The 26,176-nt window shown below is 41.5% G+C and overlaps 1 protein-coding gene across 1 annotated transcript in view; it reads left to right on the plus strand.

Annotated features, from left to right (window-relative positions):
* Positions 1–26,176, plus strand: part of ADARB2 (adenosine deaminase RNA specific B2 (inactive)) — a 328,225-nt gene that overhangs the window by 735 nt on the left and 301,314 nt on the right. The gene's annotated exons all lie outside the window — the stretch shown is intronic.

Below are 26,176 nucleotides of genomic sequence, written 5' to 3' on the forward strand. Positions count from 1 at the left end.
GCACTGCCCGGGCTGCCGCTTTGCTCTTCTGTTTTAGATAAGGCCCGCCGAGTTTCGCTGTTGGGGTGCAGTTCCCCTTCCCCGAGCGAGCCCCTCTGTCGGGAAGGCGCGGACTGCCCCGGGCACGGAGAGTGAAGCTGCGGGATGTCGGTGCGCAGAGGGGATGTGCCCCAGATAGGAGCTCTTCGCAGGGCTGCCCTGTTTTCCCCTGTTAGAGGGGTGGACACGCTACCACCTGATTTTTGGTGTTTTGCCTGAAAAAGCCGAAGTTAACAGGCTGCAAACACTTTAAAGTAGACGGAGCCGGTAGAAGCAGAGTGCCAGAGATGCCCAGCTGCAGCGCGTTTGGTTGCAGAGATGGGAACTCCAAGTGTTCATCTCGGCAGCGAATGTCACCTAACCCGTAATGGTCATTGGCGTGGGGGACTAACGCAAGTTTCAGTCAACTCGAGCTGATGCTTGGGGTATCTTATCTCTTCTTCTTTTGATTCTAGAAATCCGAATTTGGAGGCGCCATTAGCCAAGTGTCTTTCAGTTACTGATTATGTTAAAGCCAATAAGCACCGTATTTGATAACTTTTCAGAAAGGTGTCAAAGCGTGTTTTGTAGAGTAACTGGTAAAAACTGGTCAAATGACAGATGCTAGGCTGTATGGCTGGATCGTCACTGTCTGAACTTTCATGTCTGAACTTTACTCAGAATCGTAGTAACCAGTAGTGACCTGCGCACAAGTGAAACCGACAGACGTGCAGAAGTATCAGGGCTCCCAGTAGATGTGTAACCTTGACTTGTTACTCTGGATCTGCAGCGTGCTGTTACACCTGGCCATAAAGGCTGTGTTTCACTCTCCGTTACAGAATACGTTTTAAAATACTAAGCAAAGGGAGAGCTCCTGCACTCAGTCTCTTTAGATCTGCTTGTACTTAAGTTGTGCTCTGCAGACTTCTTAATGTTGTATTTGTTCTAGCAAAACTACTTTTCTAGGGAATTACAAACTTAGCCTAGCCTGAGCTATCCTGTGCTTGGCCAAGAGAAAGGAGTAACCCATCAGTCTGTGCAACGGAGAAAAGGAGCTTTGTTTTAAAGGTAAATTATAGGTGTTCATTTTGTTTCTAAGAAGCAGACAAAAGTGAGGGTCTTTCAGTAAGACTTTTCTGATGTATCCTTTGTTACTCTGTGTTTTGCCAAAATAAGGTGGAAGACAAATGTCTTAAAACCCACCAAAACTTGCTAAGCAGTAACTTGGTAGATGACAGCTATTTGCAGAATACACGGCTGGAGGTTGGTGGCATTCTAGAAAGTGCTTGACTGACCAATATTAATAAGAATGTGCACTTGAAGAGTTCGTCTTTTTATTCCTCCAAACGTGCTACCATCACCACTTTGAAAATAATGTAGTTGGTTAGTATACTAGTTACACGGAACAATGCTTGTGTTCATATGATTTTGATTTTCTTTTCTATGTAATCACAGTATATAGTCATAAAAATACACATTCCTGTAAATTTATGCTGGCAAAAAAAGCCTGTAACTTCAGGCATGCCTGGCGTAAAACCTGTTGGATTTTACTGTTACACTAGTTTATTTACTGATCGTATATTTCTGTGTCTTTTTTGATGGCATCTAATGCAAAGGTGTTGTTTAACAAACTGACTATCCTGGAGACTAGTCAAGAAAACGTTTATTAAGCTCATAAATTACTATGTCTTTATGAGAATTAATATGGGCTCCGCTATTTTGCAGGTTTCATCTATTCAGTATTGTGAAAAATCTTTGTAGAGAGTTACACCAAAGACACTTGCCTTTAACTATTCTCCGGCACATATTTTGTTCTTTATAGCAAGAATACTTCTAGTAGACGCTTTAAAGTGTGTAGCTACACACATGAGTTTACACATACACACACGCACTTACCGATGGACACACGTAGACAAAGAAATTCAGTCTAGTCTTCAATATAAATTGAGTATTAATCAGAGTAAGGACATGAAATTTTCTATCCTATTCCTGCTTCTTTAGGAGGTGGACTCAACAAATTATTTGTATAACTTAATATGTTTTATTACACGTTACACATGAACTGTGCTTAAAACCAGGTTGAGAGTTCACCTAATAGAGTATCTAGGAATGCGTAGCAGTAGAAGCAGATATCATTATTTAATAGTGTTGTTTTTTCCCCTTCTGATTTATTTTCCGTGTTTTCAGTCATATTTTTTTCCTGGTTAGTGTGAATTATAAATTAGTGTGTCTGGGTATAGCACTTTGCTCTATTTCTTCTAGACGTGGATGCTCTGTTTTAGGAGTTTCCCGGGGGCAGAAAGCAAGTTCAAGCAAGGAAAGCAGACAACGTTCTCTGAATAGCTGAATTTCTCTGTGCTTTTAGGCGAAAAAACAATAAAAAACATGTGCTGCATGAGGCACAGAGAGACAGAATTTCCGTATATGCAAAATGGGCACCGAAGAGTGTAGGACGCTGTGTGATTCCAGTGTACAATAACATCATCCAGTAATTAATTTGCATGCATCTTATTTTATGCTTATGAAATCCAGCAGCCCTTTCAGTATAAAGATCCTATCTTGAAGACTTAGCATTAAACGTCCATGCAATGAATATCACATTGCAAGCGTGTATTTGCACAGTGATTTCATTCAGTTTTACACTACATGCAGAAAGTGTGTTAAAAAGCTAAAATGTGGATATTCATAGCCATTTGTTAAATTAGAAGAAGTAGGAATAGTTTCATTGCCATTTAGAAAATAAGTATGTTAACTCCCAGTGGGAAGTAAATATCTTAATTTCTCAAAGACCTAATGAAAAATAAACGCAGATGCCTGTCATATTATCTGCATATTAGTTTAATGTAAAAGCAGTAATAGGTATTTTATATTTCTCTCTCTCTGATTTTTTTTTGGGGGGGTTTTTTGTCGTCTTTTTTTTTTTATCTGTGTGTATAAAAGGACTGGAGGTTAGAAAACTGTGCCTAATGATTTAGAGAAATAGCATTTAAATTTTTAGGGCTTTATAGGAAGTTGCTGGGTTTGTGGGTTCTTGTTATGTTTTCTCCAGGGCACTGGAATATGGCAGAATTCAGCACAGCGGCCCCAGCACGGTTTGTGCAGATTTCATAGCCTGTGGTATAGATTTTGAAAAGACGGCTTGTTTTCTGAGATAAATGATTAAAACTAGACCAAACAAAAGCAGAGTTGCCATTTACTGCTAATGCTAAAAAGGCCACACTTCAGCAGCCTTTGGCAACATCTTAAGAATCAACGTACAGAAAGTATGAAAAGGGTGAGTGGAGATATGCCCCTTCTGAATTATTTTCCTGTATAGGACAACAAATAAGGCACCTCATTTGTAATGCCATTTTATAGAGCTAGCGATTAAAGTTAATTACTGGAAACAGGAGGGAATCAGGTATCCCTCATGTGGTAGCAAGCCATGGCCGAGGTCGCTGCTGATACAACAGGACGCGAAATAAAAGTTGACAGGATAAACTAAATAAGGGCAGCAAGCGGGTGAGAGACAAAATGATTGTGAAATGAAACTCCATGAAAAATTAATGAAATAGAAAGATTGTGCTGAGGACGGAGGGAGGAAACCAGGTTGGTTCTTCATCATCCTGCAATGCCAAAGTAATAAATGAGCGTGTTTCATCTTGGCGAGGTTCAGGGACACAACTCCTTCCCCACAACAGGATTGCATCGTGCTTCAAGATGTGTTCCGCTTATCTCGTCCCCTGACAGCTCAAGAGGAAGGGACTTGATTTTGTGATAAAATTAAATTGATTAAACCTTTATCCATCAACTAATTTGGTACCTTTCTTTTTTCTTTTCTTTTTTACTATTACCTCCAATTTCTAGTGATCCGTATAATGACAGCAATTTCAGATAGCAAAAAGAGCATTAGCTAAGATGACTGATCTTAAATTTAGAATAAAAATATGGGATTCATGAGTCCATATCTAAATAGCAGATGATTAGGTTGTAGCAGGGTTGTATCCTCCTAGCAACAGCACGTTAAGCGTGAGGACAATAAAATGGTGCATTTTACTTTGAGAGAGAACAAAATATTTTAACTGTACCTCAAAGTATTAAGTATGTAAGTAGAAAAAGCAGTAATATAAATATTGACCGTATCTTACATGAGCAGTGACATGCATAGCCATTTCTACCTTTTCAAACACAGAAATTGTCAGATGTTTTGCTTTCTTCAGTGGCGATGCAGAGGCATGTAAAGCTAGTGGCCAAGTATCATACTATTGGAAATTGCTTCATATTGATTAAAATTTTGTAGCTTCTCCTTTTTGGGTAGAGAAATTCTCCCATAAGGTGAGAGCTTTGCTTATAAAGTCCAGTTTAAGTGATATTAATGGAGTTTATAAAATACTTAACGGCAGCCCTTTCTGAAGCGATACCCTAGAAATGGAAACCACACTAAAAATTAAAGGTGAGATGAATTTGCCTGCTGAAATATCAAAGCTAGTACAGGTCTGTGCAAACTGTTTTCGTAGTTCCTTTCATGCCCCTTACGTTAGCAAGTTGCATTAAAAAAGCGAACATCAGAATGTCTGTCAGATCTCTGTTAATTGTACTACTTTTGAATTACTGCTGTCCAATATTGTATAGGTCTTGTGAGTAGTAATGAACCTGAATTGATCCCTGTGTTCACAGCTAACTATCTCTACAACCTTTCAGGCAGTTTACCGTTTTTTCTGTGTAAACTATTAGTTATCCAGACAAAAAATGCTGATATGCATCAGTAGATAAATCATTCTGAAGGCATCGGTGATGAACTTGACGTTTTCTGCGTAAAACGGCTCGTTCTGCCTGCAAATTGTCTAAGTTCCAATAGTAAAATGAAATGCTTACCTTTCTGCTCTAGCTGACCTTTGTTCCCCTCTGTATAAATTCGAAACAAAGCCACCAACCCAGAGGAGTTTAACGACGTATTGTGATATTTAATATATTAGAAAGACTGCTTTGTTAACTGGTGGAAGCAGCTTGTCAGCCCATACTAATAGGCAATCCCCCCCCACCCCGAGTCAGAAAATAACCAAATTTAATGCTTTAACAGAAACCATTACATGAATGATGTATTGTCGTTCAGTCAGTCTGGAATTTCTTACTTCTTACAACGGGTTTAAAATACGATGTTTTTTTGGGCCCTGAATTAACAGTACCGGCTCCAGACTAAGGACTGGGACATCGCCATGGATGGTTTAATGAAAATCTCTGCGAAGTAAAGCATGCTAACAAGGGAAGCACAGAGCAGGTCAGAGTGCGTGAAGAGGATGGCTAATATTGAAGATATTACGGTGTCGTTAACGAATGAAAGGTGTATTCTCACCGAGTATATTCTGTTTCATTCTGACTGTTCTAGCTCCCAGATGTGTACTAGAAATAATGAGTATTCAGAGGCATAAGGGAAAAGGGATTAGAGATGTGTAAAATTTCAGTAGAAAAAAATTGTGAAGATTTATATTGTTCAGTTTGGAGATAAGCATAAGAAAGAACACAGTAAAATTATATTAAAGAAGAAAAGATTATAAAGAAAGTTAAATAGGCTCCTCTGATCTATTCCTCGTTTTTTTATTTACAAAGACAGAGGCCTATTAGGAAACAGCATTTCAGCATGTTTAATGGTGTGGAAGGACATTTTCTGTTGAGACAGTATGTAGCTGGCTTGGGGAATTCATTCATTCAAGGTGTGAAAAACCAAAACTAATGTATGTGTAGGGAGTAGGGGTATTTGATTAGCTCAGCTGAGACTAACACTAAAAAGTTGCCGCTCACTTCAGTGAGTGTAGGTTTTGGCTTTAGGAAGGATACATTAAGAAGCATTTGGGGTTTTTTAACATGAGATATGAATTCACTTTTTCAGGAAATTATCTGAGTCCTGACTGACTTGGATTACAAGGAAAGGTGATTTGTAGGTGGTTTATTCGCTCCTGTTCACTGGGAGGCTTTTTGCACCGTCCTCTATTCTCACAGCTGAAGCTGCAGCGCGGCTCAGCTTTCTGCTCGGCTTCGCAGCGGTGGCAATGCGCATCCCTCGCCCGTGGGCCTCCCGAAACTGGGAACACGGCGGCAGGGGAGGCAGGCGCATTTCTTTGGAAGGTTCCTGACGGCTTTAAGTCGCCTTCCTCTCTGTTCCCACTCAACGCCCTGCATGATGTATGTAAAAATAGACCAAAAATTGAGGCCGATTCCCCGTCTTTGGTGCTGTAGTGAGGTTAGGAGAATAGCAAGAAAAATTGATGCACCTCCCCCTTTCTCATTCCCTTGGAAAAAGAAAAAAAAGGTGGGATAACAGGGTGAAAACGAACTTGACGAACCCATGATGATTTTTGTTAAGTAGAAAAAAACACAGTTATGAGCATGACTGTTAGTTCGTCATCATCTGATGAATATTGTGTAGTAGGGGATTACCCCTGCAAACCGTAGCCTGTGATTGTGAAGGTGTTCCTGCTGGGATAGGGTTTGGTCCCAACGCTGCACCAGCTATTGCGTCCAATTCTGGAGTTGTGCCACTTGCGAGTGCTGTTTCTGAAACCTGCAGTACGTGCTCCTGGCATTTTGTTTGTGATTCAGGACTGAGGAGTGAGCAAGAAGTAGATCTCAGCAAGATACTTCATGATGAAGTGTGATATTTTTTCCTCATTTTTACATCATCTTTGTTCCTTATAAGTGAAATGGTGCTCAAAATTATTAGCAGAGTCACCTTTCTCTAACTGCTAATGAAACATCAGTGTGAAGAGTCAAAGCTGCTGGGAAGTGTGGGAAGAAAGAAGGAGAATTTGACAGATATTTTAACTCCGTCTCCATAGAAAGAGATTTACAGACAACTAATTTTATGCATTTACCCTCTTCTTACCATTTCTCAGAGACTGTGAAATGGCTATTTGTTCCTTAAACAGCAGGGTTTAACAAATGTGGAATGATGGCTATCAAGCCAACTCCAATAATATATTATCTTTGTGTAGGACCTGGTACTGGTGCCCCTACTCAATAAAATTGAAATTTAAACTTCACAGTATGAGTAAGGGTGGCAGAACTGTGCTGCTCTATACGTGTGCGTCTGTGCCTACACATATAGGTACATATATAGTTATGTACATATATAATGTACATATATACATTTCTGAATGAAATGCAAACTTTTGCTTCAGCTGTCTAGCTATATTAGAAGAATGACTATGATGAACTCCAAGTTATATTAGACAAAGGGTTTTAAAGCCTGTAGAGTCCAAAAAAATATCAGGGATTAATTTTTATGTTACATTGCAGGATTTTGTTCAGATACGTAAAAATAAAACACATTTGTTTCATTTATGTATTTATATACATCCATCCATGCTGTATGAATTTGTAATTTAAAAATGTGTATATAAACATTGTTACAGCATTTGGGTATGATCTTCCTCTATGTAATACAGTCTTACAAACAAATTAGAGGCACAACTGCACACAGATTATAAGGGGTTTTTTTTAGAGGGAGAAATAAATAAATGAAAGAAACTTCTTAGAAGACAGATTTTTCAGGGTATTTCTGTATTCCGTTTTTGCAGATGTGTTTTCTGAGTAGCTACGCAATTCAGAATGGTGAAAACAGATGCTTATGCAGGAACCTGTAATAGTCACGTCAGGAAACCCCGAACCTTTACCAAAAAGATGGATTTGGTCTCAAGTTTCTTTGTGTGCTGATCTTTCTCCAGCGGAATGTTACGGAAGAACTGACATAACTGGGAGCAGAAGCCACCCCTGAGCTTGTGCTCCATGCCAGCAGCCCTGCCACAAACGGCCGCGCAAAATGCTGCTGGATTCTTGAACAAGATTTAAATGAAATAATTAACTTTCGTTAGCTGACTTCCAGCTTGTTACCTCCCTTCCTTCTGCCAATCATGAATTGCTATTTACGTGCCTGTATGAACGGTGATTCTGGGAGGCGAGGGGCAGAGCCGCAGTGGTCTGTGTTGCCTCCATTGTTGAGCAGCGCAGACAGTAATTAAATTGGAGCTCTGCTCTTGCTGCTCGTGGATTTGGGAGTTTAAAAGAAACAGTACAGAAAGGGAATGTTCTCTCATATCACTGGCAGCAGGTCTCCTTCAGCTGCAAATTATTGATTGATCTGTGTTTATTGTTTATTTATGCTAAAACATCTGATGTGTGTCTGTAAAATCTGTTGTCTCTAAAATCAAGATATTTGACTCCTTTTCAGTTCACATTTATAATGACCAGTTTTTACAGCTGTATGACAGAGGTTTGCTTTACCTGGTGCTATGCCCAAAGGAGCACTTTTGGTGCCTTCAGCTGAAATCCATGAGCACAAGTCATTTGATGATTTTTTTTTTTTTTTTAAAGAAAAAAGTGTCACTGTGCAAACCGTTTAGATTTCGTACACAGGAAGAAGAGGGAATAGGCAGTATTCAAGCATAAATGTGAAGCATTTCAGTTCTGCCAGAACGAGTCAAAAGCTAGTCTTTCTAGGTGAACTTGTACTCTGCCAGTAATACTTTTTAAATGAGACTTCTGCTCTGAGCTCATTGTGTTTAAAAAAAAAATGGAGAATTTATGAGTCTTTGCATGTTATAGCACAAGGTGTAAACTGTAAGGTTGAAAACAGGCAGTAGGGTACTAACAGTACCAGTTACCAGAAGATGGTTATTAGGCATCCAAAAAAAAGCAGCGATTTTTAAAAATGTACGCTGGTTTTCATTAGTCAGAAATGACGTAGCCTTTTGCAGTTGAGAGGTGTGGTTTGTGATAGACATAGTTTAACAGAACACTGCTTTATAGATTGGTTAGCCCAGGCACATTTTTAAGCAGGTGATATGTTCTGCTTAAATGGGGTAAGAAACCATAGACAAAGAAGTTTTGGCAGATTTTCCTGAAGGCTACCAGTGAATTCCTTATTAAATTTATACTTTTATCATGTAAGGCCTGTTGGACTATTTTTCCCTGCCAGTGACTAAGATCATCTTTCTCTTCAGATAATTCCAACTCATCCTAGCCAGCAAGGACTCTTACTGCCCAGAATTAATAAAAATTTGTGAGCATGATCATACTAGGTGCATGCTCAAAGTATTTATGAAAAGTTGTGATTAACTCTCACAGACAGAAAGGCCACATCCCCCCAGTTTACAGAGAGGGAAACTGAGTCAGAGCAGTTCATAAATCCGTTGCAGAATTAATTAGCAAGAGGTAAGAATTCAGGAGGCTGTCGCTCCAGTTTCAAGTATCAAATGAACCTGTTTCTAGTTTGTACCTATTTTTCTGTAGCTGTGTCATGTCCGTAGTTGCATCACATCACTTGGGTTTGTCGCTGCAAAATACCGGTGTGACATGGCAGGTCCCTGGGAGCGCTGCTCATCCCCAGGCGGGCGGTGTGCCACACCGCACGCCGGCAGTCGGTGCTCACAGGCAGGAGCAAGGCAGCCTGCTACATCGCTTTGCAAAGCAGTTCTGCCTGGTGGTGTTTGGAAGAAGAAGGCTTTTTATTTATTTATCTATTTTGTATGTAAACAAATGCATGGGGATCAGATTCTTCCTTGGTGTTAAATCGCATTTGCTCTTCAGTTCCTGGAGGGCTTTTAATTTCTCCCAGAATGGCTTGTTATACATGCTGAGGGCAAGGTTTCTATGTATCCAAGTTTAGATTTAAAAGGCAAGTCTTTGTTCAATATTAGTAGCACATTACTGACAAATCTGTAGAATAACTATATTTTTATAACATGCATTGTGTCTTTCAAAAGCTAAGAAAATTTGCTTATGGAGTTGGTTGAAACTGTTACAGTTTTGTTTGTTTGTTTGAAATGAGATTGCTCCTTTTAGATTAAACACTTAATTTCAGTAAGATTAAATATTACCTACTTTTAATAACTTTTATTTCCATTAAAAATCTTAGAAGCAGTGCCTGCATTTGTGCCTTGCCTGTAGTTCATCAATTTTGTGTATGCACGTGCTGCTTGGAAGATAGGAGACTATTCCACGTTGGCTAAAACCATTGTAAACTGACTGTACTCTTTAACTATAAGAGAATTCTTTGACTAAAATGTGGCAGACAATTCTAAGATGAAAAAAAAAAAAAGCCCTGGTTTCTGAGTCTAGGAAAGTAATTCTAAAAACTAAAAACAATTAAAAAATGTTTTCCTTATACATTATTACTTTAATTTTGCCTTAAAAAACTCTAAGCCCTCATCAAGAGTTTCCAAAATTAAATTAAAGCAAGAAGCAACAAGTTACACATTGTTTCAGTCTTGTAGAATGCTGTTTTAATGTGTGTATGTGTATGAATTATACACTACAGAAGCTCTCTGTCTATTGTATTAATGTTTAAAAAGATAGCCGCAAAGGCTCTAAAAAGCCACTCTTCCAACAAAACATAGCGTATGTAACACTGAAGAGCCGTGTGTTTATCACATATTTACACTGTTTGAATTTGTTTCTTTCTTTACCATAACACCTATCTCTTCCCTCCCATTCTTGTTGTTAGCGTAATCCCCTGATGTGTGTTCTCACCTACTGAAGCAGCTGTTTTTCATACAAATTATAAAAATGGAAGAAGATAGGAGATTGGTGGCTGGAAGGCACCAATATATCATCAAAGGTCTTTGGGGTAAGGTATGACCTTGGTTCAGCAAAATCACTTGTTCAGTCATTTGATTGTTGCTCAGAAAAGCAGTAAATAATAGGTAACAAGATCAGCATACAAATACACAGGTGCTTATTTTTTTTGTGTAATCAGAAACTGAATAAGAAGTTACTGTTCTTTTCCTAAAAAATTTTCTATATGTGATAAAAAGTTTATAATGCACTTACTTGCCAACACATATTTGTTAGGGCTCATTCTGTCTTAGCACATCTAAACTGATCTTCCTACCACTTCCTGAGTTGAAGAAATGTTTCTGTGATGCTGGCATGAAAAGTTGGGTACTCTGCTGTTTAGACAGAAATGGGAGACAGCAAAAAGTAAAGGTAATGGGCTGAGACTGCTATTCTCAGCCTTTATAGCAAAAATAATGGCCATTATAGCAAAAGCAATGTGTGCATTGTGTGCAGGCAGTTGGATGAAAAGAGTCGTTTGTTAATCTTGTTAATCTTGGTTTCAAACAATTTTCCTTTTGTTGGTTTGTCCCATACTATGTTGTTGGAAATGCTGGCGTCGGGCACATACCTGTCTGCAGGTGCAGCCGTGCACAGACCCCAGACAGACAATCCCCTGGCTTCCCATCTGTCGTTTCGCCATGCTCCAGCAGGTATCAGTGAGTTTGCGCGTTGTAGCAGAGAGGATGATGACTCACTGAAACCCACGTGGCAAAAAGAGACTTCTCGGTGATCGTCAGCACAAGCTTTGCGCGGAGGTGAAGCACAGGTGGGCAGGCACGCTGAAGGCACAACGAGATGGGATGCTGTCAGCGCATCTGTGGCCAAAAGCGTGGCTGAAGGGTAACAGCCGTACTGCTCGCCGGCCGAACATAGGAAACTGGTTTCCATCAGCCCTCTCTAGCAGACAGCTTGTCTCTGCCGAATGTTGACAACATATTACATAAATTTCTCTGCAACAGCTTGTTTCAGAAACTTTCCTCGGTAATGTAGATTTAGAAATTTGTTTTGACTGCTTTAATGCATATTCATTAGATAAAAGCCCAGACAATTACTGTGATAGTTTCACTAGCAGGTGGAGTATGTTTTTAGGATTTGATGGGCATTGGATTTGCTGGAATAATCTCAGAGAAATTTGGGGGATTGTTTTTATGGTGGGGGATTGTATGAAAAGTGAGAACGTAAGCAGATTTGAAGGTGATTTCATTATGTTTTTACATTAGTTTGCTTTTACCATTTTAAATCTAGAATAAGTTCATACTTTGAACAAATGAAGGTTTCTCAGGGCAAGCAATTGGACCACACAAACAAATGCTACCTGAGTAATATAGTTTAAAATTGCACAGATAGTAAGCAGCGGTATTTCTAAAGGGAAATCATTTTATTGCGTTCATTTTCCAAAACAGTAAAAAGAACTAGAAAAGATATTTTCTGTATTCACTTGTATAATGTTCACTTTCATCCATTATGTACGCTAAGGTTATAGATTTAATTTTCGTTGGGTAGGTAATATTACAGAAAATATGCATGCATCAAGATTGGTGAGAGTTTGGGAGCAAAAGCACAATTTCCTTTCTTGTTTCCACTAGAAAGGAGAGAAAAATTGAGTACAGAACTGAGATGAAAATTGTAGGAGCCTGATCCTGCGCTGTCACGTGGGAATCTTTCTTTTTCAGGAGCACTGGGCCCTATCGCTTATGGGGCCTTCATCCTATATAGGTCGTCCTCACATGGATGGTCATGTTGTTGTCAGTGCAGATTGACCTTGATGGTAATTTTTGTGCTAACTGGCACTATCAGTAGTGGATCACTGCCAATTAGAGTTTCAGAAAGAAAACAAGGAAGTTAAAATTGCACACTCAGGAAAGTGCTTTATTTCATCCCTACAGCACAGCATCAGAGTTCAACGTTAAAGGAGATTTAAAAATACACTTGCATAGCACAGAAGTTATCAGTCTAGACTACCCATCTGTTGAATGCCTTGTAAGTTAAGTATCAGTAGCAGTTCAGTATCTGACTTAAACAGAAATCATCATGTAAAAATGCGAATAATTTCTCTATGCTGTTTTGTTACTAGTGGAACTTCAAAGCTATGAATGCATATGTTTATATTCAATTTCTGTTTATATACTTAAACACAGACACTCTAGTACTATGCATTAATGTGCCAATATCTGCTCCAGCAACGCATATATTAACGTACATGCATATTTATATAAAGGGCTGAACTCAGTGGAAGTTTTGTCGTAGGCTTCATAAGGAGCTTGAATCAACCCCACCCCACCCCTTTTTTTTTTTACAAATATTGGGCCAAATTTCCAGGAGTTGATTTGGTTCATAACGTTGTCTTTTTGTTGTTGTAGTCGGCTTTTAATTCTTAAGCACAGACTTTTTATGAGCTGCGTCATTTTCACAAGCTTGTGTAGAGATGTTTCTCTGTTGGCAGAGCTGTTTCCATACTCCCTTCACTGTCCTCCTTTGTCTTTCTTGTTTTCAGTGTGTTTTAATCATGTTTTCTAATCCCCTATGCCGTTACAACTGATTAATTAGCAAACCTTCAGTTTCAGGCTCTGAATTTTTCTCTTAGGCTCAGACCATTTATAATCTCAGCTGAAAAGACAAGATTGAACATCTGCCTTGTAATTCATCTCTTTGCATCTTGTACCCATCATGATTATTGTTTGTTCTTTATTAGAATTGGGTTTTTTTAAGGGTGAAATGTTACACCCTGCATTATCTGAGCTCTTAGCCTGAAAATAAAGCCATGGAGATGGGCTGCGGGGAAATAGTGAAAGTCAAGGAGTCCACAACTCGCGTTCTTTCGCAGAACTTGGGACCTCAAATGTCCATTTTTTTCAAAAATCAACTTAAAGAAACTGTGGCTGGGAAAAGATAATGATAGATGAATTGTTTCTTTTGCAGAACTTTTATCAATTTATGTTTTCAAAATTTCCTTTGCAAAGATGCAGGATAGAAATATATGTGTATTTGTGTATTTATGAGAAGTAAATAAATCCAACGTTTTCATCCAATTGTAGGATACCAAAATCTGTCATTTTCAGAAGTTCACATTAGTGGACCTGCAGCTGTACCCACTGCTGGTGGCAGTGGAAGGACCATCCTCCTTCAGAAGTTCAGGTCTGAGCTTCCCTGAATTCCTTCTCAAGATTCCTGCGCAAAGCCTGTTTGCTCAGAGCATGTGCTGGAAGCATTTTTCTCTCTTGCACTTGCTGTGCACGTTTTTTGTTATAGTTGGGATCGAGATTTTGAGGGTTTGAAGGGGGATCAAGTACCCATTTGCCATTACCTGTTTCCATCTGGAAACCGTGGGATGGCAAACTTTCTCTTCCCCCTCCCTGACATACAGCCTGAGGGGATGGTGGAATCACAGAGAAATTTTGCCAAGATGACGTACATTTCTTAGGACACATGGAAGAGTGACAAATATTTCTTTGCTGGTCCCACCTACTGTCCTAGCCACCAGCTAGCAGTACAGAGAGGATTTATTTCTCCAGAAGGAACTGACTCTCTCTAATATCACATAATTTTTGCAGAAATTGCTTGTTTCTCCTTTCTGCTGCAGCTGATACCCATGTGGACTTATCCATCCAAAGGATCCTGTTCTACTGGGCCTGAACTGGTCCAAAGCAGGGTAATTCAGGCTGTCGCATATGTAGTTTCTTAAATCAGTTAGAGGTCTGACAGTGCCTGCCGGCTGCTGGGGTCTCTCGCAGCTATGCATTTCTGTTATTCATGCAGTCTCAGCGGTTCAAAATCCATGAGAGCTCTAAAAGCTTCTCAATAGGGTTACTACAGGTTTTGGAATAATATTGTAAAATAGTATAGTTATAAACATCTTTGTTACATAAATACAAGAGGAAATAAAACAGCTGTCTCTTTAACGGATTTTTTTTTATTTCTTTCACAACTCTGTGTGATTATCCATGACCTTTGTAGTTGCTAGATTAAAAAATAATTTCAAACATGAATAAGAAATAACATGTGCAGAAAACTTCATTTCAGCTAGAATTAGCAATGTGAAGCAGTTTCTGGGGCTGTGATTCCACTCTGCTGGTTTCCCAGAGTGTGCAGAACAAGTGTGACTGTGATGTGACCAACGGAGCCCATGGAGCATTTTGAAATAGTCTCTAGCGCTCATTTCTTTCTCCAGGAAGAACTAATTTGAAATATTCCAGCAGGCCTTTCGGGAGATATGGCGTCTTGCTCTCCTGACTACCTCTTTTTTGTGTTTGTTTTTTTAAGAGCTCTCCTCTCTCGCAGATGTTTATTCACTTACAGCCTCGTGTCCTCAGATGCATTGCTCTCTTCTCAGCTCTGTTAAGTTGGCTGGTCCCCTTAGCTGCTGTCCTTGCACAGCGATGTATCATCAGGGAGCAGCTGACCCTGATGCAGCTTGGTTAGGTTGAATTTTGGGACAACTTTAGAATATGCAGCGTCTCAGGAGTTGGTGGGGCTTAGGGAGGATGCAAGACCCCACCTATTACAATCTGTCCACCAGAAAGAGAGCTGACGTAAGACTCACCCGCGAGACACTCGCCCACATTGCCTTCTTCACGTGCTTTCCATTGAGGATGGCCAGAAAGTCTCTTCTATGAAGAAGTCCAGGAACTCTGTGTGTGTCTGTCCAGGCCCAGGTCAGCGACTTCAGTTCGGCCTGCGCTAGTGAGCTGCTGAAATGGAGGGGTCACAGGGCAGTCCCAGTAGCAGCCAGTTCTGCTGGATGCGCTCGCGTGAGCCTGTGCGAGGTGTACTGGCAGATGAGCAGTCACACAGCCATGTCTCCTCTGCGTGTGCTGGTGGCACGGTGGGAGCGCAGTGGCCACTTGGTCCCCCCAGCCCCAGCAGCAAGGAAGACGTGTGTCTCACCTGGCGTCTGGCTGGGGCCTGGGGGCAGGTTCGCACTCTTACAAAACAGATTTCCACTGGAGGGAGCTGTATTCTGAAACGGGCAATGCCGAAACTTAAAATTATCTTTTCCTTTATTACTAGGACATATTTTTAGGCCCTAATTCGTGTCTCATGTGAACACAGTCCTCCCACTCCTACATTGGGAGTACTGAACTGGAGTCTGATGGCTGCCTGTTACATTTTCCAGAAATAGGTGCTACCCATGATTTTGAATATTTACATTCTTTGCCTTTTAGAAGAACGCACCCACTGGTTTTAGGCCTGTACATGGTTTAAAAATAGTGAAAAATCAAAGTACAAACCTTTATCCTTGGTTGTCACTCAGTCCTCATTTTTGTTGTGGTTGCGTGGAGGGGAGCTTTGCTTGGTAACTTTGCATCTAGGTGCTGCAAACTGCAAAAAAAAAAGTCAGAACATAGGCCCTGTTCCTGCAGAATATTTTGGATGTCCCGTGTTCCCTGCAGTACCACAGCTGTGGTCACCCAGAGCACCTGAAGCTGCTCCGGTGGTCGGCGTGAGGCCAGATCCAGCAGCACATGCCCCGACATCTCTTGCCCGCTGGAGCACCCGCAGCCTGTGTTCCCGGGGGTGAACTCTGCCAGAAGTTCCCTCGTGGGAGCCCTGACGTACAGCGAGGGCAGTGCCTGGCCTTCAGAGGACGCTCCAGACGATGCCGTCGGGTGGCAGCGGGAAGCGTTCGGGGCTGGGGCTTGAGCCCACCGCAGCAGCCTGGGAGGAGGCGGTGGCCGAGCAAGCTGGCGAGGTGTGGGAGCCGTGGCTGGGGGCTGCGGCGACGCAGCTGCGTGACCCCCACCAGCACTGCTGAGGATGGGGGCCTGGAGAGAGCTGGACCAGTGCTGGTGACTGTGAGGCAGGGAGTTCAGTGGGACTCCGCTCGTTAAAAAACCCTGCTGGTACGCAATTTAGCGAGCTATCAAGCTAGATGATGAACTCCAAGGAGGACGGGAGTTTATTTACTCTGGAAAGGCAGCCACTGTTCCCATTAGTGCTGACTGCGGGTGAAGGCAGCCCCGCGTGTGCGTGCCAGTCCCTGCCTTCCCTGGCTGCAGGTGCACACTTGTGGCTGTGTTCTTCGTCTGCTTTCAGATGTCCTCTGCTGGATATCCGTGGAGTTCATGGCAGACTGACAAACGGAGCGGGTGGCCCTGCAGCCCATGGTCCCAGGAGCTGCTCTCAGGTGTGCAGGCTGTCCATTCGGAGGGACACCTGCATGCCCACGCTTGTGGCCGTGTTCTTTGTCTGCTTTTGGATGTCCTCTGTTGAATATCAGTGGAGTTCATGGCAGACTGACAAACGGAGAGAGTGGCCCTGCAGCCCATGGTCCCAGGAGCTGCTCTGAGGCGTGCAGGCTGTGCGTTCGGTGGGACACCTGGTGGTCACATCAGAGTACCCACGGTCTCCTAACGGACCTATCTCTGCCGTTGGACCTCGTCTGCGGCCATCATGCTCTTACCTGGGAGACCCGTTCCGAGGAGCAGAGAAACCAGGTTTTATCCACACGTAGTGCAGCAGGAGGGCTGCCTCAGCACCTCCATGTGCAGAAGGCAAGCCAGGCCAAGAAGGCTCTGGGTACTGCTGCTCCACAGACAAATTACAGATATGAAAGATGTAAAATATCTATGATTTTCCACAGAACAGGGATGGAATTATACATCAAATTAAAACTAAAGTCATTATTTTATTTAAAAAATTAATAAAGTCTCTTATTCTGTCAGCGTACTCGACAGACTAACATGATCAACCCAATAACCACTGTCTTGAAAGACAAGAAAAAAAAAAAAGCGGTGTATAGAACTTGGGAAAGACACCTTTCATACCTTTACATAAATAAGGCAAAAATAAATGAGACATTTAGAAAATGCAAATCAAATCTGTTCTTTCTTTTAATCTGTCATTATGGGAGCTTACAATACGTAGGATTAGAAAATGATCACTGAGAAATATTACTGGTGTACTGAATGTTTCAAGTCACTGAGGACTCTTTCATTTAAAATAAAACCATCAGCAAAAGGCTGTATCAATATATAAATGAAGAGGAATCAGATATTTCTGCTACTGCAAAAAATTAATAACATAAGTCATTAGCTTTAGTGCAACTTGCTTCTCTTTCTAATTTACAGCCACATATCTAGATTAACTGTAAAATATTCCTGGGTTTAGGACACACTGTCCTCCATTGAATGCTTAGCCTGGAAAAGTTATTAACATTGAATGGGGACTGTTCTCTCAGGAGAGCTGCAGATAAAATGACCAGGGAAAGAAATAGCACAACTTCTCAAATTAGCATAATTAGTAATTATCTCTTAATAGCCCCACTTGGCTTTGGAGACTTGGCACTTGAAATTCCGCTTAAAGTTCAGTGAGGAAAAACAAATTTCACACTGAAATGTCTCAATAACACAGCTGAGCTGCTGAGGTAATCGTCTGGTTTAGGTAAAGGGAAGGAGATGAACATATGGATAGGGAAGATCTTTCCTGTAAGCATTGTGTTTGTGTTTGCATGTGTAAAACACTCAAGGCTTAATGGTACAATTGCCACTTTTTCTGAGGGCGAGGGGAGGGCAGGAGGATGAGTGGGACTCTTCTGTCTTCTTTAGTGGAGAGGAATAGATATAATAAACTAAGATGAGGAAATCCCATTCATCTTCACAGAATCACAGAATAGTAGGGGTTGGAAGGGACCTCTGTGGGTCATCTAGTCCAACCCCCCTGCCAAAGCAGGGTCACCTACAGTAGGCTGCACAGGACCGCGTCCAGGCGGGTCTTGAATATCTCCAGAGAAGGAGACTCCACAACCTCCCTGGGCAGCCTGTTCCAGTGCTCCGTCACCCTCAGAGGGAAGAAGTTCTTCCTCATGTTCAGACGGAACTTCCTGTGCCTCAGTTTGTGCCCATTGCCCCTTGTCCTGTCACTGGGCACCACTGAAAAGAGCTTGGCCCCATCCTCCTGACACCCACCCTGCAGATATTTGTAGGCATTTATAAGGTCCCCTCGCAGCCTTCTCTTCTTCAGGCTGAACAAGCCCAGTTCCCTCAACCTCTCCTCGTAGGGGAGATGTTCCAGTCCCCTCACCATCCTTGTAGCCCTCCGCTGGACTCTCTCCAGTAGCTCTTCATCTTTCTTGAACTGGGGAGCCCAGAACTGGACACAGTACTCCACCGGAATGGTGTAGTTTTCCATCTTGCACCGGAATGGTGTAATTTCTTTTCCAAGTCTAGCTGAAATAAAAAACCCAAAGACAAACAAGCGGAGCAGTGGATAGAAACAGCAGCCTTTATCGTAGCCAGTGGCAGGACTAAAACCTTCCCAAATGGGGATGGTTCTCCAACATTTAACTCAAGGCAAAATCGGATGAATAAGCACAGGGAGCCTGGTAACCCTAGCTTTTTTTCTTTCTGTGGCAGGGAAACATATGGTTCTCTTAAGATGCTTTTGGCTGGGAAAGAACAAAAGCAGAAGAGAAATATTTACCATTTTTACATACCTAAAGCCCAGTTTTCTTTATCCTCAGGCAGAAAGCAATTTATCAGCCCATCCTGATCCAAACAAGCCTTTGTTATTAAGAAGGCACATTTTGATTTACATGTTGCACAGCTGGTTGGAAGCTTTCCACCCGGAAGCACAGACACAATTGGTAAGCCTTCCTAAACTAGTTTGAAACAGGAAAACAAGTTGTTTTGCTCTACCCTCTTTGGCAGGCAAGGCAATTCATGTTGGGTGCCAGCACATCAGCAACAGATTTATTGAGGTAATAGTTTGGGCGGCTTTTGGGGCTTTTTTTTGTGGCAGATACGTATATAAATATATATTTTTAAGTGCCAGACTGCCATATCCTGAAGGTGGAGGGAGTCAGGGGTGCAGTGGTTCATGCTGCACATGCCTCTCCTGGGGGAGCGACAGGTGCCCTGGAGAGGCGGCACTTTTTTGTTCTGCCTGCAGAGCAAGGGACCCATTTGCTGCAGGGAAACAACTCTCTTGGTGCCGTGTCAAGATGCAAAATAGGAAATACGAAGATAAACTAGTCAGAGGAGGTTGACAGGTGTTATAAAACTGATAGGCTGACACACTCATGGCCAGAGGAGGAACAGGTTTAGCTTAGAAACTCTAATTAAGGCTGGCCAAGGTCCATTAGCTCATCTTCACTAGTAAGGTTGAAGCCTCACACCCTATGTATCTCCCTTATTATACAGGTTCCAGGTGAGAAATGTGATTAAGCAAGCTGCTATCCTGTGTTTCCAAGGCCCAGCTTCTGAAAGCATTTCAAATGCCTCTATCAACCAATAAAATCCATTTCAAAATTCAGAAAGAGCATGAAAGCAAAGAGAGAGAAGGGAGAAAAGAAACGGAAGCAGATCAAAAGAGATGAAATGACATTTGAAAAGTATGGAAATGAGGAGAATAGAGACTGAATTAATTACAAAAAATCCTAAAAGATGCAGAAAGTCAGCAGGTCTGATGTAAATATTTGCAGGCTGATAGAAAGCAGGGAGATAGGGCAATATCACAATGAAATGAGCACATTTCTCCCTGTTCCTCTTCCCCCCCAGTCCTACTCCCAAATGAGCACTTGACAATTGCTCAAGCACTAACAGTGGAGAGAGCGCAGAAAAATTTTCTGATGGACACCTGAGATATCTCCTGATAGGCTGTAAGTGGGCGGCTACTGAGAAGAAAATGCTACAAAAGAAAAATGTCCACTACTTGACAAGCCTCTTTGTTGAGTGATTGATAAGTTTCTGCTTTCCTCCTTCCCTATAATATTAGGCATGTGAGCTGCTGCTTCGAGGCCAGAACTATTAGAAGCTAATCATCTGTGAATACTAGCTTGACTGTTTTTTTTCAGGGCATATAGCTGGAGGTGGTGAGTGTTAATTTTCCTTGTTACCCCAGACTGAATTTTTTAGGGCAGGTTTTTCAGAACAAGTCTTTGTCATTTTGCTGTTAGATTTCTTCTTGAGAATTGTAGGAGTTCCAGTTGGGTAGTTGCATGTGTGTGTGTTGGCTTGCAAAGTTCGTTAGAAAGATGATGTTAAATTCAGGAGCCCTGAATTTGATTTTTGGCTCTGCTGCCATCGTCTTTGTGACTGTGGCAGTCCACTTGGCTCCCCTCTGCATGGGGTCCACGGGAACAGACAGAATACATTCATCATTATTATTTATAATCTCTCTGTGCTGCGAGCCCTTTAGAGACCACTAAATTATGTCTGAAATGACATGGTTTGGGACCTCCTGGTTACTATTGTAAAAGTAATAGCAATGGTACTGAATGGCATGAAGTTTTATTTCTAGGCATTGAGGAAGCTGAGCGTGTAATCTGCAGGTGAAATTTAAAAGGCTACCTCTTTGACATTTGATCTTGCCTGACAGCAATTAATCATTTGGCCTAATTCTGTGATGCTTGGCAAACCTTAATGAGGTGCAAAGGGAATTTCTGTTCTGCTAAAACCAGTGCTAGAGAGGAATGCTCAGCAGTTCAGTCAGGATTGGACCTTTAAATTGGACAGAGCAAGGAAGAGGACAAACATGCAAAATTACCTGAGCAGAAAAATGCCTGAGGATAATTCATTGTCTTAAAAAATGCCATTGGATCATACTGGCTTCATAGGTAGCATTTAATTATGTTACGCTGGTGATCTACACCTTTGCCCCATTTTTTCTTTCTTTTTCCAATTTTTGAAACCACCAATTTTGGCTATTTCTTGAATTGCTGGTAATTCAGAACAGGGTGAATAAGAACACACTGTGTATTACATTTGTGTTGCTTTCAAACAGAGTTAAGCATAACCTGTATATATAGATCATGGTAAGGAAATATCAGTAATTTTAAGCAGAAGAGTAGATTGGACAGCCTAACAGACCTGTAAGGCCCGTTCTCCTTCATGTAATAAAAGTAGGTCAATGTAGGTTTTAAGCTGTTCACGTTAGTATCATTCATTTTAGCTTTACTAATAAAACCTAATGGCTGGTTAAGCATTACTGGAACAGAATATCAGAAAAGAAGTTATAAAAAGATGAATGGGTAAAGAAACAGAAATTAAAGCCTTAAAGTCATTGGAATGTACCTATAGAATTCAGTAAATAACATCAACTAACAACCTGGTTTTAAGATTCCCGTTTGCACCATAACTAAAGTACAAATGAACTGAAACATGAAAAAAAAATATCTCGGGTACTTCTTTAGCTTCGGATCAACACTCAGGAGATGCTAACGATGGGCTTTATTCAATCCTGTCATAATTCCCATTTGACTTTCAGAGAAGTTATTAGGTATTTGAGACTACAACGATCTGGCTCTGGCTTGTGTGGTTCTGCTTTAGCTGTGACAAACTTGGTGGTTTAGCTGCTATTCATTTTGGTAGCCAGGTGCCTGCCTGAGGGGATGATTAGTGGCACAAAGAACGCTGGGTGGTTATTATAAAATAAAGATAAGGAGAATGTTATTCTGTCTGCTGTGATTAGCACAAGACCATTTATCGAAGCAAATCAAAGGAGTATCTGAACATATATACACGTGCGCACACAGAAATCCCATTGTATTTTTTTTGCTTTCTGCAGTTTTTAATAATATTGCAATTATTCTTATAGTTAATAAACTATTACTTTAATATTTTTCATACAGCACATTGGAAAGTCAAGAATGAGAAGAGAAGGAATTGGGATTCTTTTTATTTGCTTTTCAGCTTTTGTTTAAGGTGTAGGCTATTCTTTCATATCTTTCCTGAAAGAGAAAAAGCTTTCAAAACTCTTCAGAAAGGGTGAAAAACTTGTTCAGCTTCACACAAAAAGAGCACACAAATTTCCTTCATATCCTGCACCTTAAGCCACTGTCTTTTTCTCAACAATTTCTTAATAATACTTGAAAGAGAACAATTTAAAATACGCACCTCAAGCTGGTTCATGTCAAAATGCATTGCTTGTGCTGGATCCATCATTACAGCATTTGGGGAGCTATTAGTATTTAGTGTATTTGTCTTAGACTCTTTCCAGGGTCTTGTGACCGGTCCCCCTCTCAGGTCACAAGCTCTGTGCGGGCTGTGCCTTGTCCCTTCTTGTAGCCTGGAATGGCTGCGGGACATGGGATGATTTTCTGCTGATGGTGTCTGCTTCGTCCCTTCATTCCCTCCCTTTCTTAAGCCACTCCATCCTCAACAAAAAAAGGGAAAAAAAACACATCAGCCATAATAAAATCCTCTAACAAAAGAGGCAAAGGACATGAGGAGCTTTTAGGTATTTTACATTCTTGACCTCTAAAGACTGTTTTAGGATATGCCTTAGATTCACTCTGAGCCCATACAGACACGGCACACCTTGGTCTTTGCCAAATTTTTTCCTAAACCAAGATAGAAAAATTCCCATCCTTTTACATTTGCCAAAGTCAAACAAATTCCCCATTGCATGCTGAGCTAAGGATATCTCTTCTTTGTCCTCAAGCAAAATACTGTAGTAGCAATTGGAAGCCTTATAATTAACAGAAAGCGGGAGAGATGAGTTATTTCAGTAGGTCGTACTCTAGAAAGTGGGAAACTACAAGGCCCTCTGTGGTTCTCACACGGTGCTAAATTCAGTTCAGGTCATCCACACTGCGAGACTGAGCGTGTCTGAATGGTGAGGAAGCCAATGAAACCACTTTTCTGTCATTTCCTATGAAACACAGAAAGCCACAGGCAGATGTCTAAAAGAATGAGTGGCAATATTTCCTCCAGGTAGTTTTGTTTTAGCAGAAGTCCTGAGTAGCAGTCATCAGTGGCTGACCTAAGAGATAATTCAAGGTAATATGTGTACATGATATTAGGTAACATGGGAAGCAGAAGTGAGGTTTCACGTGCTGGGCGATGGCAAAATTTTGGATGAACTAGAAGGTGAGTAGATAATTTTGTAAAACAGATGAAAAAGCAAAGTCTCTGGAGCAGCAAGAGTGCATTAGACCTGATTAGTGGTATTGTAGAAGGTATTTTAATTTATTTGACAATCGTTTAAGTCAATAATTTTAATTTTACCCCTCATTATAACATTCTGTTTTAAAAATTCTTTAAATTTAGTTTTGGAAGTTAAGTCCCTAGTGTTTGTTCTCACTTCTGAAGGAATTGTTTTATTTTACACACACACACACACACACATTTTCTATTTTGGTCTTTGTTTCTAAGAAACAGATAATTCGACTGACTTTTCTTAATCCAGACTCTCAGCTTGGTAAGTGAGCCATTCCCCAAAACCCAAGTTATATTATCATTTCAAGGACATGCGTTTCATTTTATACCATGGAGGTACCAGTCAGTGTACAGCTTACATATTATGGTCTTGGATGATACGTAAAGTAGTATACTAACAGTGCAATTTACTCCAGGTAGGCAGCTCACAGATGAATTCCCTGTGGTCTGTGCTTGTTTGAGCAGCACTGTCTGCACCTCGTGTGGCATGATGCGCTTCTGCCTGTGCTGCACGCACAACTCCTAAGTTGCAAATACGTAGGGTTAGAAAACAGTATTTTAAGTGTGTATTTACGCTCATCCGTATAGAGATTGGATAATGAGGTCTGTTCCTTTAGCAGTCAGTCATTTGCTGCTTCTTGTCGTTCCTCCAGACATCTGTGGTTACACAGATGAACCTGGTGTCATGATAGAGATGAATTGTCATTGCATACTTTAGTTTTTAAATTCAGTGTTTAACTCCCACTGACCCCAGGTGGGTTTGTATGAGACCTTGTGAGATCTGAACTTCTAGACTTGCTGTATCCTCCTTAAAGAACAGGGGGCCATGAAGGTTCTGTTTTGGAAATAATGTTTAAAAAAAACTTGGGAGAGAGGATCAAAACCCAGAAGATCTTAGCCCAGATAACTGTATTGAGGTTTTATAATCAACAGGTTGCTGCAGTTACAATGAAATGAATCAGAAAAAGTAGTAGTTCAGCTTGCAGTGGCTTGAGCTGCCAGTTTTCATTCTGTCTCCCAAAGAAGAAAGAGCCGAGATCTGCTTTAAATTCTGACATCTGGTAAAGCGTTCTGATGTATGATTCGGCACACAAGCTAGTACATTGCACAACAAAGTATGCCATTTATGAGGCTCTCTAAATATAGGAAAGCAGTTTTTTTTAAGTAATGCAGTAAATAACAGAGTAGATATTTTAGTTCAAGGGAATGTGTAAGCCTTGAGGCTGAACCAAAGCAAAGACATTTTTATGTGGATACAGATCTTGGATTATTGGGACCATATGCCTACCTGTCTGTAGTTACCCAGTGATCATTACTGCCTGACATCTTGCAATAAATATTCATAATTGACTAGAGATGATGATACAAGAAACAAATGGATTTCATTTAATTTGGAAAAAAAAAAATCTGAGCTGTCAATATTAAAACTTTCTTACACAATTAGAATTGTGGGTCTGTGTTCAAATAGGTGGAAATCAGAAGGGTCAGCACCGCTAAACACCTTTAGCTGCAAAATCACAGAATCACAGAATCACAGAATAGCAGGGGTTGGAAGGGACCTCTGTGGGTCATCTAGTCCAACCCTCCTGCCGAAGCAGGGTCACCTACAGCAGGCTGCACAGGACCTTGTCCAGGCGGATCTTGAATATCTCCAGAGAAGGAGACTCCACAACGTCCCTGGGCAGCCTGTTCCAGTGCTCCGTCACCCTCAGAGGGAAGAAGTTCTTCCTCATGTTCAGATGGAACTTCCTGTGCCTCAGTTTGTGCCCATTGCCCCTTGTCCTGTCACTGGGCACCACTGAAAAGAGCTTGGCCCCATCCTCCTGACACCCACCCTTCAGATATTTATAAGCATTTATTAGGTCCCCTCGCAGCCTTCTCTTCTTCAGGCTGAACAAGCCCAGCTCCCTCAGCCTCTCCTCGTAGGGGAGATGTTCCAGTCCCCTCATCATCTTTGTAGCCCTCCGCTGGACTCTCTCCAGTAGCTTTTCATCTTTCTTGAAGTGGGGAGCCCAGAACTGGACACAGTACTCCAGATGAGGCCTCACCAGGGCAGTGTAGAGGTGAAGGAGAACCTCCCTCGTCCTGCTGTCCACACTCTTCTTGATGCACCCCAGGATCCCATTGGCTTTCTTGGCAGCCAGGGCACACTGCTCGCTCATGGTTAACCTGTCGTCCACCAGGACACCCAGGTCCCTCTCCGCAGAGCTGCTCTCCAGCAGGTCCACCCCAAGCCTGTACTGGTGCATGGGGTTGTTCCTCCCCAGGTGCAGGACCCTGCATTTGCCTCAGGTTCCTCTATGCCCAACTTTCCAACCTATCCATCCTATCACGCTGAATATCAATGAAGATAATTTATTTGCTCATTTCTTGGCTGAAATGAGAATTTGGCCATTGATTCCAGGAGTGGAGCTTGAGATCCCGTAGCCCTGATCAGGTAAGACTTGCTGTGCTAGCTCCGCGCTGGGAGCCGTCCAGCCTCCTGCGTCCAGCAGCAATCAGCAGCAGCTTGGGAAGGGGCTAAGCACAGGACAAGCTACGTAGGAAAACTTCCCCTCCTGTATGTTTAAAGCAAGGAGGTTATGGGAGCTCCAGAGCCTGAAGTGGTACCTGAACAGCTGTGTTCTGTAGCATTGGTGGGCATGAATTCATCCAATCCTTTTGAATATGTGTAATTTAATACATACATTGTC

The sequence above is a fragment of the Opisthocomus hoazin genome, chromosome 4 (assembly GCF_030867145.1).
Source record: "Opisthocomus hoazin isolate bOpiHoa1 chromosome 4, bOpiHoa1.hap1, whole genome shotgun sequence".
NCBI lineage: Eukaryota > Metazoa > Chordata > Aves > Opisthocomiformes > Opisthocomidae > Opisthocomus > Opisthocomus hoazin.